This window comes from Macrotis lagotis, chromosome 3 (genome assembly GCF_037893015.1).
Source record: "Macrotis lagotis isolate mMagLag1 chromosome 3, bilby.v1.9.chrom.fasta, whole genome shotgun sequence".
NCBI lineage: Eukaryota > Metazoa > Chordata > Mammalia > Peramelemorphia > Peramelidae > Macrotis > Macrotis lagotis.
Genome location: NC_133660.1, coordinates 47,912,982 through 47,926,295, shown reverse-complemented (window position 1 = coordinate 47,926,295; position 13,314 = coordinate 47,912,982). Strand labels below are relative to the sequence as shown.

Sequence of the window (13,314 nt, the reverse complement as noted above, 5' to 3'; positions counted from 1 at the left end):
GTCAACCAAAAAGTAGAAGCAAATATTCAAACCCAATACCTCTGATGCAAGCAACTCTTTCAACCAGTGCCAAGTGCCTTTGATGTGTGTGTGTGTGTGTGTGTGTGTGTGTGTGTGTGTGTGTGCATGTGTGCCTGACATTGCTACTGTGAATCTGGAGAATTGTGTGGCAGAAATTTGGTGCTTCTCCCCCATAAAATTAGGACATCTCTAGATGTATGGGGTTTAAGTTTGTCTAGCTAATTCCAATGAGAGAGTTTTCTCAGGTTCTCTGGATCATTATTATCCATCACCTCTGAGTAAAATATATTAAAGATTTAATTCATAGCCAGGGTATCTCCAAAACAATAGTCTCTTCTAGAAAAGACACTCAGTGTATAAAGTAGTAATCTGGTATGGAACAAATATAATAGTAGCAGACTTAAGCAGTGACATGAATATGAACCACGAAGCAGTAACTTATCTCTCTTATTATGCTCTTAGAAAAGTATAAAAGCAGAAAAAATGAAGTAGATATTTGGGATTATTAAAAAAGATTTCACTTTCCTCTCAGTTTGCACAATCTGAGTACCAAGTCAATAAAGGTCTTTTGACAAGCCAGGGATGCATACATTATCGTCTTCCTCTTTGAGAATGATGTGGCTACAGGAAACACCATGCAATGAGTAACCAGTACCCAGAACTTTAAAAGATTCTGGACTGGATCCCTAAAACTGAAGATAGAACTTAAAGATAGAAACATTTATTTCTGGATTACCAGTCAGTCATCTGTGTATAAAACAAAAATAAAATATATGTTTGAAAAGTTAGGAACTTGAGATACAGACTCAGCATTATCTAGATAAATTCATATTTTCATATTACATTACATAACTGCTGTAGCTATTACTGAAGAAGAAAGGAGAGAAGTTTCTTCTTACTCCCTCCATGTACCAACCAAAGTCAGAAGGAGAGACTTAGCTCATACCCTTATGGAATCATATGGTTATGTATTCATTTTATCACATGGCACATCAAATGAGATGAAGCACATATCAATTCGCAAATGAGTTTGATCAACTGGCTTTATAGAACAAGTTCAACAGATCAGGTCATGCCATCCATCATTTCTCATATATAAATTATTTTGGTATATTTACATATGCAAACACATGTGTGCTTATGTAAAATAGCACCTCTGTTTCTTTCATTATAATCTGAGAGGTGAAGAAGACAAGGACAATTGTGTGAAGGGAGAGGGAGACAGAGACAGAGAGAGGGAGAGAATAATAGTTGGAGGGGATACCTTGACATTTTTGAGAAAAGCAACTTCTCAGAGAAGAGTAGTTAAGAAGAGGCTATGGAAGTTCTGGGAGGAACTATATAGAATCAGTCCAGAGCAAACATACTGGATTATGGTTAAATTGGTTAAATGACATCATTTTCTAGCAAGTCTTTTATATGTTTTTGTTTTTTTTTTTCTCCTTCCAGTTGTATATTTCCTATCTTTAAGAAATTTATTGCTGGGAAATTGAATCAAAGAACTGTATGTAATGATTCTGGGTCAATTGTATCTTGTATGTTAGAATCTCTGAGAGAAATGTAGCTTTTGACCTTCTCAACCAAAGTTAAAGATGGGTCATGACATATAAGAAGTCCTTTATTTGGGACAAAAGAGATATGAGAAAGCATGGCATAGAAACTTAAGTTAGGAGCTATACATGGAATCTTGAAGCTAATAGACTGACAAAACTGAGAAATCAACTGGAGGGATGAAGTAGAGAAAACATAATGGTAATAGCAGTTGCTTTGACTAACAACCACCTGAAATCAGATGACAAGAGACAAACAAGTTCACTTGTGGAATTAACCTGATTGAAGGAAAGCTCTGATACTGGAAGATGGTTGAAAAGTAAACTCTTTAATCTGAAAATCTGAATGAGCTAAGGCTATCTGATCTTTTCTACCACTTTCCATTTGAGAGAAGGTAAATCTTTCTGCTGTTTGAGTATTTTTCACTTTATTGGCATTTATGTCTATAGAGAGCTAAACTCCTCAATAGGTTAATTGAATTACTGTACATATCCTAGGTTCAAGGAAACTGCTTTTCACTGAAAGATTGTAAAACTTCATCAGCCAAGAGAGCAGAAATAGAAAGTAATGCATATTAAAAGATTATGGTAGAATATTGCTAAAAGATCTCAGCACTACTTCAGTGACCTAAGAGTAGCAGAAAAGAATCTCTTGGGATTTTTAATTATTCATTCATATTTTATCTTTTAGGTATATTATTTTATCTTTTAGACATTTAATTATAGCTCATGATAGCTATTTCTTTTTTTTTTGCAAGGTAATGGGGTTAAGTGGCTTGCTGAAGGCCATACAGTGATAGCTATTTCTGATGGAAATATCAATGATATTGTCCTCAAGTAGAAAAATCTATTTAAATTTTACTAATAAAATTTTAAATTCTTTCCTAGACTTATATTCTATATACTGATACATTTTTTCTAGACACTAAAGATTCTTTATCATTATTATTATTATTATCATTGTAATTTAAATTAGATACAACTCTTTAATGGATACTCACATAGATGAGTTCAGGTTAAACATTACCAGATGTTTCAAAAGATACATAATTTTTGTTAGCTTTGTCCAGCACAGATAGAAAAAGGAAAGTTTACTTCAAGGGTTTATTTGTTATATTTCCTTCATTCACTCTCCATGAATACAGTTTAGAAGGCTTTCTAAAATTAAAATGATTTATTATATTTATAATATATTATTAAATTTGTATTTTCTTAATATTGAGTTATTTCAATATTTCTTATATAAATGAACTTATTTTCATATAATATTTTGTGCTATTTGCTTAATGTTTCATTAGAATATATGGATTCTGGAGAATTTTAAATTCTCTCTATGGGGCTCAGCCCTTTTTCCATCAGTTGTATATTTCCTTTTTCAATTTATGGATATTTTTCTCTGTTGTTAGCTCATGAACTATTGATTTTCTATTTTTTCATCTTTTAGTTTTCAGAGATTCTATTTCTTTGATAAGATTTGCTAATTTCTCTTCTAATATATTCCTTGTCCTTTTATATATTATTTTCTTCCAAAATTTAGTTATTTTCATATCATTCTCTATTCAATATTAGTCCTGAATTGAGGTTTTAGGCAAAGACCAGGCTCCTATGGCTTTCTCTTCCCCTGAGTCACTTGGATTCATTGGATAAATTACACCTTCCAGAATATTTTTTTTCCTATTATGGATTTAATTCCCTTTCCATGTTTCCTTTTTATTATTTTATTATATGTAAATATAAATATCATGTTTAAAATTTCTGCCTGCTACAATTGATCAATTGGCAGTCAAATTTTCATAAGGATGGCATATTATACAAGAAAAAAAGTTATGATCCTTAACATTCTATTCAATAATTACCAACAATTTTAAAATATTATATTTACATTATTAAAATCTTTCTATTGGGTTTTAATTTCTAAAAAAGCATATTAAAATTTCTAACTATTACCATTTTTTGATCTTCCTGTACTTGTTATATTTACTTAATTACTTAGGTTCTACTTCATTCTATATTAATTCATTCATTAACATATATAGTTAATATTTGAATTATTTCAGTTTCTAAGATTCCTTTAGTCATAATATACTTTAATTGTTTATTGCCTTAACCATGTCTATTTTTAATTTCATCTCTTTTAAATTTTAGCAATTATTTATGACCACAATGTCAATTCTTGCTATTATGGATTCAGTTAATATATCATTAACTTCCCTCTGAAAAGTTATTTTAATATTATACTAAGTTTTAAATTTTAATGTTTTCTATATGAAGCATATTGCTGTTTTATCATTTTTCTCTCACTCCATTTTCTATGTGACTCTGAAATACATAGTTACAGTTTTTATATATTTCCATTAATATTATTGTAATAATTATTTTCTCTATCAATAGATATTCCTCTTTAGAAGAAAAAAGGAAGGATGAAGATTTAGCAATTTTTTAAATCTGTAATAATTCATGTTTTAGAAATAAATGCTAAATTTCCTTCATTTTCTGCTGTCACCATAGATTTTCCACATTTTTTTGTTAGCTATTTATCTTTTCCTGTGCAAGTTTTCTTCAAAAGCTCCAGTTTCACAAATTTTCTCTTTATTCATTATATATTGAACTTTCAAATTCTTGTGTATATGCAGTTCTCTTTTTGGTGTTCATATTCGTAATTTTAATAGATTATCCGTTTCTTCCTGAAGTTTTATCCTTGGTCAAAATTATTTTTCATGATATTTTCCCTTATGCTTACCTATTGCTCACTCTTTCCTCTAATGTTTAAACTGTTAAAAATCCTAATTTCTGTGCTTTTGCCACAACACTTAATAATTACCTAGCTGTGTGACCCTGGGCAAGTCACTTAACTTCACTGCCTAGCAAAAAAAAAAAAAAAAGAATGGAAAGCCCAGGTTCAGTTTGTTCTAGGAGTGACTACTAGTGAGGTCAGTAAAAGATTATCCCAACTGCTCTTACCACCAATCTTCTCTAGTTTCTGCATCTCATGAAGTTACTGTTATGCAGAAATTTTCATTCCAAGATATTCTCTTCTCTGGGAAGATATGATAAATAAGTAGAAAGTAGCCTTTAGGTGAAACATTTGTGTGATACAATGAATATAGCGCTTGAATATAGTGCTTGACTTGGAGTCAGAAAGATTCATTTTCCTGTGTTAAATCTAGTTTGAGAGATCCTGAGCCAGTCACTTAACTCCATTTGCCACAGTTTTCTTATCTGTAAACTGAGCTGAAGAAGGAAATGGCAAACAAATCCAGTATCTTTGCCCAGAAAAACCCAATTGTAGTCAGCAAAAGGGGGCTATGATGGAAAAGACTGAATAACAACGTTATTATGTATTTCACTTAGATATTTGGAAAGGACCTCAATCCCCAATGAAGAACATTTAATCCTGAAAATAAGAAAATAAGAATAGAGACAAAGCATCAATGGGAGTGGAGGGAGGTGGAGGAAAAAGAATATTGAAGTCCTTTGTTTCGCATCTCCTTTTTCATTGGAATTATTATGAGCTTCTTCTGATTCTGATTTTCAGTTGCAAATCCTATACATACATACATATATATATATATATATATATATATATATATATATATATATAATTTTTCATGATTAAAATTGTTAGTAAATGGAGTTTGGTTTGACTGATACCATTCACTATTCCATCTTAACTTAAAGTCTCATCAGATTTATGATTAAAATACAAAGGTACTAATTAAAGAATTCTGAAGATTCTCCTTATCCCTTCCTGCCCCCCCAGCACTTTCCTCATTTGTAAAATGAAGAACATCCCAAAAGTCACTATCAGCAATGAAACCCATAGGTTTCTTATGATTTAATGATTTAATTTAAAGATTCTTATTATTGAAATAGTAAATTTCAGGGTACTAAATGTATGTACAATAGGAATTCAGAGGAGGAAGAGACTGTTGTCAATTAGAGTAAGTGGAGAAAGTTATATTGAGGAAGTGAGACTTTAGTTTGTTCTAGAACATATAGATTTCATGTAGCCAGAAGGAAGAAGGAAAAGTATTATAAATGTCAAAGCTCTAGGATCAGGAATCAATATTGCATGCTTAATAATAATAATAATAATAATAATAATAATAATAATAATAATTTGTCATTTGCTTTCAATGAAGACCATGGCATCAATTTCTTGATGCCATGACAAGCACATAAATTGGACTTGAGTAAGAGGGATGTTGTGCTAAGTCACCAGTCTCACTTTCTGTTCTAGAGTCATCTGGGTCCAGTGGCCAGATATTTATCAGAATGACTGGAGATGTCCTTGGATGTAAGGCAATCAAGATTAAGTGACATGCCCAAAGTCACACAGCTAGGAAGAGTAAAGTGTCTGAGTTCACATTTCAACTCCCATCCTCCTGACTCCAAGACCAGTACTTAAGTTTAATGAAGAATTTAGAACACAAAACTTTAATTATAATTAGGGTGGGAAATTAAAGGATTTATAGTTTAGAGATTATTAAAACTATGAAAAGGATTTTGAAGTTGATGTGAAAGCAAACAATAAACTAAATTTCTCTATGTATATAGTGGTTGGGTATAAGATGAATCCCAGATATAATCCCACTTTTATAGGTAGCCCATCTGAATACTCACTAATTCTTATTCTTCACCCCTGTGAACTCTCTCCAAATGTCCTTGTTTATTACTTGTTTTAGGTTACCTCCCACATTAGATTGTAAATCCTTGATAAAAGTGAGAGTCTTTTACCTTGCTTTGCATTCCATGTTTAATATTTGGTAAGCACTTAAGTCAACATTTGTTGTTAACCAGGAAATCTGGAAAGCAATACCACTACATGCATGTGAATTGGATTTGAGGGAGGGGCATGCTATGTATTATCATAAACCTCACTTTCTTCTCCAGAGCCATCTGGGTCTGGTGGCCAGATATGAATCTGGCAAGGCAATCTAGGTTAAGTTACTCACAGCTAGGATGTTTCAAGTGTCTGAGGGAAAATCTGAACTCAGGTCCTCTTGATTTCAGGGTCAGTGCTCTATCTAGCCACTGTACCACTATTTATTGAATTATTGACTGACTGATAAGGATAGAAAAAAAAAATGGAACTGAATGAATTGTAATGAGGAATTGAATGAATTGCAATCAAAGAACTGACAAGATTTGTTTCATCCATTCCACTTTGAAGCAGTAAGGGTCATGATGATTTTAAAATGAAGAGAAAAGAGAATATCTGAAAATTTCTGGATGAAAACTTAAAATTATTTAGTCTAATCCTCTGAAATGAATTAACAGAGGTCTTTAGAAGAAAAATGACTTGTCCCAAGCTCCCACAGTCATTTGATGAAATATTTGTATTAAGGCCCTCTAGATAAAGAATCTGTTCTCCTTCTATCTTGGCACTAATGGTACTGACTTCATTGGTGTTCTAATGACTCAGTTAGGTTATAAACTTCTTGAAGACAAAGATTATGTTACATAATTTCTATATATATATCTCTTAGCAATTATTATAAATTGAATTCCATAATAAAGGCTTATAAACTGTTTGCTTATGATGACTCATTGATAGCTTTTAGAGTCCTTAATGTAAAAAATGAATATAAACTTATAAACTGAGATAGGGAAGCAGTTTCTCTACTTCAATATAAAAATAAATATCAAATACTACCTAGGTGTGAGCATACTTGTTATTTTTTTTAACTAATGACACAAAAAAACAAGTGCTGACTACAAAAATCAAACAGAAAAGCATGGTTCGTATATTTAACATTGATTTATTTTCAAATGAATAATAATTTCAAGAGTAATGAAAAGTTTTGGAAAAACTAGAGAGTATATACTTGTATCAATGGTAATTTCAGATACATGAGAATTTTTTAATCCTCTAGATTCTCTCTTCAAATATATAACTTATTAGTGCATTAAACTTTTAAGAATGTTAATAATATGAGAATTATTGCTCTTTCTCTCCTCCCCATGTTTCTTTCTACTAAAATGAGGCACTTACGAAAAGAATATTTAAATTTCCCTAAAAATAATATTGAAAATTTTGCCAAAGTCATCATAAATAATAATTTCCAGAGTTCAAGTTTTCCGCTCTTTTTTTTGTAGGTTTTTACAAGGCAATGGGCTTAAGTGGCTTGCTCAAGGCCACACAGCTAGGTAATTATTAAGTGTCTGAGGCCAGATTTGACCTCAGGTACTCCCGACTCCAGGGCCGGTGCTCTATACACTGTGCCCCCTAGCCACCCCTAGAGTTCAAGTTTCTAATAAACACTAGGATGATAAGAGAAATGCTTTCCCCAATAATATTAATTCATTTGCAAACATGAAAAGAAGAGCTTACATTTCTCAAGACTATGATATGGATTTAAGATTCAATAAGAATGATGAATACAGAGCATGAAATAAAACATTAAGTAAAGTGAAGAGCATCTGTTAGGTTATAAAGCAAAAGTTTTTACAGATATGAATGAAGTGTTCTTATACAAAGATAAATGGATAAACAGGACCAGTCAGCTAGAAATTCTTCCTTGAATAACATGAGTGATGTCACTATATATGGTATTGTTTTATCTTAATGAATAATTATACATAATAATTACACAAGCACATTCACTTTTCCAATTGATATTTTATTTTTCCAAAATTGTCTACATGTATATGTATATGTTTAACTTACATAATTTCCTTCCACCCTCCCTTCCCATCTCTCTACCCTCAGTGAACATTGTGGTGAATATTGTACATGAACATTGATGTTTGACATGTTTACAGATTAGTCATTTTCTATATGAGGAATTAGGATGAAGAGGAAAAGAAAGAAAATCATATGAAGGAAAGAAAAACCTAAGAGATTTAAAAAAATGAATGGAAGGGGCAGCTTAGTGGTGCAGTGAATAGAGCATGGACCCTGGAGTTGGGAGGACCTAAGTTCAAATTTAGTCTCAGATACTTAATTACCTAGTGATGTGACCTTGTGGCAAGTCACTTAACGTCATTGCCTTGCCAAAAATAAAATGAATGTAGTGTTTATTCAGATTATGTATGGTTTTTGTTTTGTTTTGTTTTTCTTCCTCTGGATTTGAATAGCATTATCCATAGCAGACATCCTAGGGTTGTTCTGGCTATTTGAACAAGAATAACCAGCAGATCAGTTAAAATTTAGAAGCACAGAAGTCCAGACAGAGTGGAGCTTTGTCACAATGTTTTTGTTAATGTGTACAATGTTCTCTTTTTCTTCTCCCTTCACCCAGCAAGAGTTCCTAGAGTTCGACTCTGCATGATTTCTTATAGAACAATAGTACTCCATGCATTCATATACCATAATTTGTTCAGTCATTCCCCAAATGATGGACAGGCCCTCAATTTCCAATTCTTTGCCATTCTAAAAAGAGGTGCCGTGACCATTTTGGAACATGTGGGACTTTTCCAAATTTTTATTATTTCTTCTGGATATAGGCCTAGTATTGGTTTTGATGGGTCAATAAGTATGATACTTTTATAACTCTTAGGATATAGTTCCTTATTATGCTTCAGAAAAGATGGATCACTTCATGATTCCAGCAGCAATGCATTAATGTCTCAATTCTCCCACAACCTCTCCAACATTGATGGTTTTCCCTTTTTTGTCATCTTAGTCAGATGATAGGTGTGAGGCGGAACCTCATAGTAGTTTTAATTTGTATTTCTCTAAACAGTAATGAATTAGAGCATTTGTTCATATGATTATATAAAGTTTTGATTTCTTCATTTGAAAACTGTTCATATCCTTTGACCTTTTATCAACTGGGGAATGACTTAAACATAAATTTGATGCAATTCTCTGGATATTTTAGAAATGAGACCTTTAGGAGAGCCCATAGTTGTGAAAATTGTTTCTCAGCTTTTGGTTTTCCTTCAGATTTTCGAAGCATTGGTTTTATTAGTTTTTATACTAAAAGTTTTTATACTTTTTAATTTGATAAAGTCAAAAATCATCCTTTTACAGTAGATAATGTATTCTATTTTTTGCTTAAACTTCTCCCCTTTCCATAGATCTGACATAGAGAGTATTTTTTGATCTGTTAATAGGTCTATTGGTCTTCATGTCTAAATCTGGAACCCATTTTGACCTTATTTTGGTATAGGGCATGAGATGTGGATCTAGTTTTTCCACAAACTTTTGTCAAGTAGTGGATGCTTTTTGCAGAACCAAATGTCTTTGAGTTTATCAAACCGTAGATTAATGTAGTTATTTTTCACTATTTCTTTTGAATCTATTTTAATCCACTGATCCATTATTCAATTTCTTACCTGGTATCAGACAGTTCTGATGTCTGCCTTGTTATATTTAGTTTTATGTCTGTTACAGCTAGGCTATCTTCTTTTATATGTTTTGTTTTTCAATCAGTTCCCTTGTTATTCTTGACCTTTTTGTTCCTCCATATGAATTTTATTATTTTTTCTATTTCAGTAAAATAATTATTTGATAGTTTGATTGATATGGAACTGAATAAGCAATTTAATTTGGGTAGAATTTTTATGTCTTTATATTAACTTGACCTCACCATGATCAATTGACTTTTTTCAATTATTTGGATGTGACTTTATTTGGGAGAGAAGTGTTTTGTAATTGTGTTCATACAATTTCTGGGAGGTAGATTCCCAAACATTTAATCTTGTTTGTAGTTATTTAAATGGAATTTCTCTTTCTATTTCTTTCTCTTGGGCTTTGTTGTTCATATACAGAAATGTAATGATTTATGTGACTTTATTTTTTATCTGGCTATTTTATGAATTTATTAATTGTTTCAAATTGTTTTTGGACGATTTTCTAGGGTTCTCTAAGTATAACATCTTATCATCTGCAAATAGATAAAGATTTGTTTCCTAATTGTCAATTCTGATTCCTTCAATTTCTTTTTCTTCTCTTATGCTATTTCTAATATAATATTGAATAGATATGGTGATAATTGGCATCCTTGTCTCATCCCTGATCATATTGGAAATACTCCTAATTTATTCCTATTACATATTTGTTCATTTATTGTTTTAGATAGTTATTATTTTGATGAAAACGTCATTAATTCCTGTACCCTCTAGTGTTTTTTAATAGGAATGGATCAGCCTTTTTTCAAGGGCTTTTTCAGCATCTGTTGAGATAATGAGAAGATTTCTGTTGGTTTTGTAATCAGTATGTTCAATCAAATTGAGTGTTTTCCTAATATTGAACCATCCCTGCCTACCTGGCATAAGTCCTATATGATCATGGTTTATTATGCTAGTAATGAGTTGCTGTAATCTTTGCTACAATTTTATTTAATATTTTTGCAGGGAGCCGGCCGGGCTGTTGCCCCAGGCGCCTCGTGGCAGCGGCGGCGGTGGCGGCAGCGGCGGCCCCGAGTCTCTGGCTGGCTCGCGCGCGCGCTCGCCCAGGTGCGCCAGGTGGGAGCCGGCGGCGGCGCCGGGGCCATGTCCAAGGCGAAGGGGCCCCGGGGGCTCCTCTCGGGCAGGAAGCAGCGCGCGGCGGCGGCGCCCAGCCCGAGTGGGAAGAAGTTCCGAAGCAAACCTCAGCTAGCCCGTTACCTGGGGAGCTCCATGGACCTGAGCACTTTTGACTTTCGAACAGGGAAAATGCTCTTGAGTAAGATGAACAAGAATCGACAGAGGATGCGCTATGACTGTTCTAACCAAGCCAAAAGAAAACCAGATTTAAATACTGCACTCCCTGTCCGGCAGACGGCATCCATCTTCAAACAGACTGTTACCAAGATTACTAACCATCCCAGTAATAAAGTAAAGAGTGATCCACAGAAGGCTGTGGACCAGCCTCGACAGCTTTTTTGGGAAAAGAAACTAAGTGGATTGAATGCCTTTGACATTGCAGAAGAGCTTGTGAAAACAATGGATCTTCCTAAAGGTTTGCAAGGGGTTGGTCCAGGTTGCACTGATGAAACCCTCCTCTCTGCTATTGCCAGTGCCCTGCACACTAGTACAATGCCCATCACTGGGCAGCTCTCAGCTGCCGTTGAGAAGAACCCTGGGGTGTGGCTTAATACCTCCCAACCACTCTGCAAAGCCTTCATGGTGACTGATGAAGACATCAGGAAACAGGAAGAACTTGTACAGCAGGTGAGAAAGAGGTTGGAGGAAGCACTGATGGCCGATATGCTTGCTCATGTGGAAGAGATTGCTAGGGATGGGGATGCTCCTGGAGAGAAGGGAACTGGAGAGGAGAAAGAAGAGGAAGAGGAAGAAGAAGAGGAGCAGGACCAAGACCATGAGATGGAGACTGTATAGTCCAGGAAGATCCAGCCAAGATTGACCTGTAAAGTAGCAGCAGGGCCAGCACAACCATTCCCAAAGCCAGGCATGTCCAAGGACTAAACTGCATCTACCATACCTAGAAGATCAAACACCCTTGTCCACTAGAGGAAAGAGTTGGGCATCAGAGAGTAACAATTGACTCTTTTGAAAGACACATGTCCCTCTTTTCCCTTCCCATGTCAGGTGGGGAGAAGCTAAACGGGTTTATGATAGACATGCAATTTCCCCTTCTTATTAAGTGGTCACTAGTTCAGTATGGTAAAATTTCCCAGGCCTTTGGTACCTTTAACTTTTTGACCTAGGTTCAGCATTTTCTCTCTCCCTCTGGGTCTTTTAAAGTAAGAGAGGCTCTTCTTCACTGCTTGGCCTCTCCCCAGTAACCTGCTTGATAATACCCAACTCTTAAGAGACCATTTTTATGCTTTGGTTTGTTGTTCCATATGTGAATTCAGGTCACTGAATTTCATGTCCAGACTGATCTTGAGGAAGGACCGGGAGTAAAATAAGGGTGTGATACTCTTACAACCTGCTTTTCCCTAACCCATTGCCAGAATTCCTTTATAAAATGTTTCAGAGCTGAAGCTAGTATAAACTGGGAAGATCTGCAGGAATCAGATTCACCTGTCATGCTAAGTTTCTTCAAACATACTCTAATTTTGTATTGTCCTTATTTTATTCTGCATCATGGAACTAAGCTGCCAACAAAGAAATACTCCCAGAGTAGCCTGTTCCTGGGGTCCTCAGCATCCCATAGGTGGGGTAGCAGAAGAGAGAAGTGGTCTATGAAATTTTGAGTGTGGTTACTCGAGTGAGGTTGGGGAAATGCTTCCAAGCAAAACAGAAGAGCCATCGGTAAGAAGGGAGGGACTTGATTCTGGCGCCAGGACTTCTGCCCCTTCCGGAGAGCAGATGTGGAAAGCCTCACCTTTAGTTTGTTTACACGACTACACAGTACATGGAGCTGTGAGAGTCTCATCCTCGTTTTAAAAAGTTCACCTTTCTTTAATAAATTGATAATATCAAAAAATATTTTTGCAAGAATGTTCATTAGGGAGATTGGTCTATAATTTGCTTTGGTTCTTCCTTGTTGACCAGCTGCTAGTTCTTTTCACATGGCTCTCACAAACCTACCTCCACCATAATAACTCCTGCTATTTCATAAATCTTCACTTTCCAAATTTTTCCACGTTTCAGTCTCAGTCTCCTATTTCTCATACCAGCTGGCCTAAACCTCAGTCTATTTATAGATTTCACAGGATGTGTAAACATGGATGAGGAAAAAAATGAGTATATCTTTATTTCAACATAATTACTTTCTTTAAACATGGATTAAATCACTAATGAATTTTTAAAAACATTCTGATAAAGAGATCTATACCATAATTTTTCTTTTAAATTATATTTTTGCTAAACAAAACATATTTTCTTTCATTTTTACCCTTTTCTC

General features: G+C 34.1%; 1 pseudogene; it reads left to right on the top strand.

Moving 5' to 3' along the window:
* Positions 1-10,990: 10,990 nt before the first annotated feature.
* Positions 10,991-11,980, top strand: LOC141516075 (methyl-CpG-binding domain protein 3 pseudogene; annotated as a pseudogene).
* Positions 11,981-13,314: the final 1,334 nt, after the last annotated feature.